This window comes from Lipotes vexillifer, unplaced genomic scaffold (assembly GCF_000442215.2).
Source record: "Lipotes vexillifer unplaced genomic scaffold, Lipotes_vexillifer_v1.1 scaffold96, whole genome shotgun sequence".
NCBI lineage: Eukaryota > Metazoa > Chordata > Mammalia > Artiodactyla > Lipotidae > Lipotes > Lipotes vexillifer.
The window spans coordinates 179,635-184,993 of NW_006798666.1; positions in this window are offsets into that span (position 1 = coordinate 179,635).

The following is a 5,359-nucleotide window of genomic DNA, read 5'->3' on the forward strand; positions in this document are numbered from 1 at the left end:
TGCATCGGCAGGCGGACTCTCAACCACTGTGCCACCAGGAAGCCCTCAAGCTAACTTTTTAAGCAGGGGTGTCTGGTTTATGGTCACCCTTGTAACAGTGTGGAGGATGGGACAGAGCCTAGGTTTTACAACTGTTCAGTGGAACCAAAGAGCTCATTGGAGGTACTAATCACAATGTTCTAGCGTTTAATCCACATGCAATTAAAAAAATAATTTAACATTTAAAAACTGTAATTAATATGCCAACCAGTGCTATAAATAGTTACCTTCACCACTCCAAGCTAGAAACAAGGTTAAGAGCAGAAAGGTTAAAAGCATCTTGCTGTAGTAAAACCAAGTTGGTTTTATTCATACTTCCGTTATGAATTTTCAGCACATGGGGTTGACTGTAGGTTACCTGAAATGAGCCATCATTGAGTGGGGAATCACCAAACTGTCTTATCACCTAGACTACTGGACCTGTTAGAGTCTTGCCCGGCTTGTGGGGAGGCCTGTGTTGGTCACACTAGGCCACTTCCTTCCTGTGACAGTGGCAGTCACTAAGCACCTTGATGGGTCCCAGGGAAAGACATGAGCACATGTATACTTCACGGAGCACACCCAGTGCTCCTGGACCTGTCTGCTACCACTCTGATAGTAAAATGGGAAATGTTTTTCTTACCAAAAAATGCATGTAATAAGAAATTTTGAATATGGAGACTTCAAGGTATTAAGAGGTGCTTTTGGGTTAACTCATTTGTTGTGTGTTGAGCTGAGAACAAAGCTCCTCTGACTGCTTTTGAGCATTTATTTAAAGTACTTATAAAAAATATATTTGATCAGGGATTTCTTGCTCTATACTGATTTTGAACTTTGTTTTTGTTGTGGGTGTTTATTCATGTGTTTGACCCATACAGCCCTGTGAGAATATTCGAGTCAGACTGTTATTTCTAGACCCAAGCTTTGCAATAACACACCTGACAAGGTGCAGGCACAGCAGCTGGGTGTAGGCCTTCAGCATCTTTAATCACAGTTGCACTGTAACAAGTGAATACATAATGCCTAAAGTGGAGATAAAATAATACTGTAGTTCCTTTTGCATTTAGGTTAAGTTTAGACTTTTTTTTACATTTGACTATTTTATATTTAACTATTTTATATTTGACAATGTTACTGTACATTTTCAGTGGTTTCTTTTTTTGGTCTAACTTTTGTCAACAGTTCTTTTATAGGAGAGGTAAAATAATTACCTTTGAAAACAGAAGTAGACTTTTGGTTATAAATAGAAAATTTTAAATAGCATTTGATGATGGCTGTGATGAGAATGATTAGGCTGAATAAAATATGATAAAGTATAGCATAAACTAGTTTCACAACTAGTGGTAAATACCTTGAAAACAGAATAGCACAAAATGGTGAGAGGCCCTTTTTTTTTTAATGCCCTAGGTGTGACGTGAATCACACTTCACACTACTTTTAGATCTGGGCAACAGGGACCTCTGCTGTGGGTCCCATGCTTTAGAGGGTCCTATTTTTTTCGTCCTGTGGCTGCATCCCTCTCCACGGAGCAAATGAGTCCGTGGAATCAAAAAGATAAGTCCAACTGAAGCCCACAGCTCTCTTTCAGACTGTCCTTTAGGTATCCTGCTTCCCAGAATTCCCTGCCCTCAAGCACACTCCCAGGTACCATGAGAACAACTGGCCCCCAGTCTGCAGTCTGCCTCCTTCTCCTCCCATCACTGCCTCATTCCACACCCTGGGGGGCTTTGCATGGATGTGTGTGGTCACCTTGGCTGCATGCCAAAGCTCCACAGACACCCACTAGTGACCCCTGGGCCACCCCTCAGTCCTAGGGATGTACACACCAGCAGTATAGAACTATCTCAGGAAGGATGGATCCAGGTAAGATCCTCATGGAAGCAGAGTTGTGGGGCGGGGTTGGAAAGAAAAGGAAGCTGAAGCATAGAAGCCTAATGAGGTCCCTCCCATAATTCTTTCTGTCCAGGAAATATACCCCATGTAACTCTCTGCCAGCAGCTACCTGCTAATTTGTCATGATTTTCCCAGAGAAGACCAGACAATCACTAAAGAGAATCACCTGATTATGGTAGCACTATCATACCTTTTCTCTTCATTCTTAACTAAACACACATTGTCTTGTTAGCAAGTGTCTCAGAAAGCTAATAGCCTGTAACACCCCATGTAAAGGGAACTTTTTAGTGCCTCACTCCACTGACTAATTACAAACATCAATTCCAAACTTTACAAATGAACATAATAAGCAAAAAAAAAAAAAAAAAACCCAAATAAACAAACAACAACAATAATAAAATAATTTTGTATCTATTTCCCTATTTTTCTCACTTGTTTCCTCAAAAGCAAGGTTTTGATATTCAAAAACTGGAGTATGCATAAAACCCACAAGGTGTGATTTTAGCTATAAAACAAGACAACTGCAGAAGACAAGAGACTTTCTGGAGAAAAATATATTCAAGTCTAAATATTTCATGCCATCTGTAAATGGAAGTCACACTAGTGGTTATCTTGAGGCCAGGAGTATAGATTGGGAGGGGGCATAAGGAAAACTTCTGGAATTCTGGGATGTCCCATATCTCCTCCTGGGCAGTAGTTTGACACGTGATTACTTATGTTAAAATTATCAAACTGTACGCTATGATTGGTATACTTGACATACTTTACTATGTTATACCTTAATTAAATTTATAGTACTTAAATTTTGTTCTGTTATACCTTAATTGAATTAAACATGCTTTACTATGTTAAAAAAAAAAAAAAAACTGGGGCATGGAAGAAAATCAAACTTGCCGTCTCCTGGAAGATCTCTGGTGCACACCAAAGTCATTAAGTAGTAGCTCTCTCCTCCCTCCAGATGCACTGAATGAGGGGTGAGCCCTCCTGCCGACCTTAGTATGGCTACTGGCTTTGTTCACTAATGAAATATTACTGCCAGAATTCTATTTATTGGAACATTACAGGTTTTTAAAAAACTTTTAGAGTAGTATACATAGCATTCAGTGTTTGCACATCAAATTGTTTTTCTCTTTTCCCTTTAAATCAGGAAAGAGTTTGTGACATATTGAACAAAGGGACTGCTCTGAAGTTTTTTTAAAAAGAAGAAACATTGTTACTATGTCCTCACACCTCCCAATTAGATGGCCATTGACTATGTACAAATATTTCCCATTTTGGCAGGCCCTGCTGCTGAATCAAATGGCAAATCCTGAGTATTCCACCTTCTCTTTGATAAGAAGTAAAACCATTTGTAGTTTAACTGAGGGGACTGCCTTTTATCTTGCACTTTGGCTATGTCTATGTCTATGGCTATGTGAAGTTGACAATTGAAATAGTGTCTTGATAATATGACTTTAAAACCCACTTTGTCGGACTGTATCAGATAATTAACCAGAGGTGGCTAAAGAGAAAGTTGAGCAAGCCAAATAATCGATTTTCTCAATTTTTAGATAGCCTCTATGAGTTAAAATATAAATCATATATGTTTTTATTCTTATAAATGGGATTATTAAGTTCCTTCCTAAATGAGTGTATTTTTCCTGATTCAGTAAGTGAGGTTTTATCTGAGGCAAAACAGCATGGAGAGTGTTTACTTACCAGATGGGGAGAATAAGGCAGCTGGGATTCCATCCCTGACTTGACATGAAGGGTGTGCGCCGTGCCCTTTCCTTTGGTACCTCAGCAGCTACTAAATCCTGCTGTGCTTCCTATTGCTGGCTGACAAGAAACAGAAGCCTCTTCCCACAAGTGACTGGTGGCAGATGGATCAAGCCAGTGAAACACTACGCCCCAGACTTTCATCTGTCCAGCTGAACTGGGTCATTACAAAGTGTGCTTTCACGCATTGTTCCTCTTATGGCTGAAATTTATGTGTAGTGTGGGCAATAGTTAGTTTAATTTAGCAAGTTTATTTTAAACATTGACTACATGCCTGGCAGTGTGCTGCTTACTTTCCAGAGGTTAAAAAAGACATAGACACAACATATTAGCTTGGTGTGTTTCATTTTTAAAGGGAGTAATAAATGTAAATTTAGGAAGAAACGTCATTGAAATAAATCCAGATCACTTGGTTCTCAATTTTCCTGTACATTAACAAACTCTTTTAGGGGTAATTAGTGAGCAGAACAGTTGGAAAGAGAAAGAAACAGGATAAACATAAACAGCTATTTGGGGAAAGGGAGTAATACATTTTAAAGTCTTAAAAATTTTGAGTATACATATTGACATTTAAGTAATGTATATTATTATTTACTTTTTGGTTTTAGATGTAGAATTACAGAGGAGGGGGTCTCTTATTTAGTTCTGAGCTTATATCTGTCTACCTCTTTCTCTATCCATCTGGTATTCATCCATCCATCTGGTTCCTTATTTTGTATTCAGAGTTTTCTTTGATGAAAACTGAGTTTCTGAACCATTTATCATATAATCCATAATTAAATTTTTTCATCTAAACCTGTGACTGAGGAAAACAACTTTGAATCAAGCGTATTGTTTAGGATTTCCATTCTAAGAAAGCCAGCTAGTGGGCAGTAGTCCCTCAAAGGGAGGCTGGCAAAAATATCTGAAAATCCAAAGGAAGATCTTATTCTGAGCTTTTATGAGCCCACAAAGTCCTTCCTCTATTTAAAAGCTTGCTGACTTTTGTGTGTGTGTGTCATTTTTTTTTCTTCTTAAGCACTTTGGGAGACATAAACTGGAAAACATTATCTGGTTTCAGACATGCACCATAGCTCAGGCAGGAAGAAAAAGTGAAAGCAGGTTTGCAGACTTGTTCTCTAGAGGCAGGTGTCTGGGAATGTCTTGCTGCACCTAACCCAGAATCAGCTAAGAGTATTTATTTGAGAAAATCCAACAGGTAGACACATTTGGTGGAGAAATTGAATAAAACCCAACTTATGTTTGCTGTTTTACAGACCATTAGCTATTGAAGTTCCCAGCAATAAAACAGTCTGTCCTCAGTTTTGACGATTCCATGAGTCTAAAGACTCATAAGACTACTTTATCTGAGATTTAATACAAAATATTTGTCAATTACATTTATTTGAAGATAGGCACTCACTTTAATCAACTTGTAAAATATGCCTCTTAAAAAACCCAACACATCAACACATTTTTTTTTCAAACCAGAATGAACACAGGTAGGCATATTTTGGTGTAATTGTACATATTCTTTCCAAGTTAGCACCTTGAAAAAGTGATGAAATGCTTCCTTATTGAAAGAAGAGTCAGGCAGGAATGCCACACCGATCTGAATATGACATATGAAAGGTGACCTAAGCAAGAGTTACTCTTTTATTAAATAATTCACTGCTTTAAGACATCTTAACAGTCATAGACTGATTCTTAA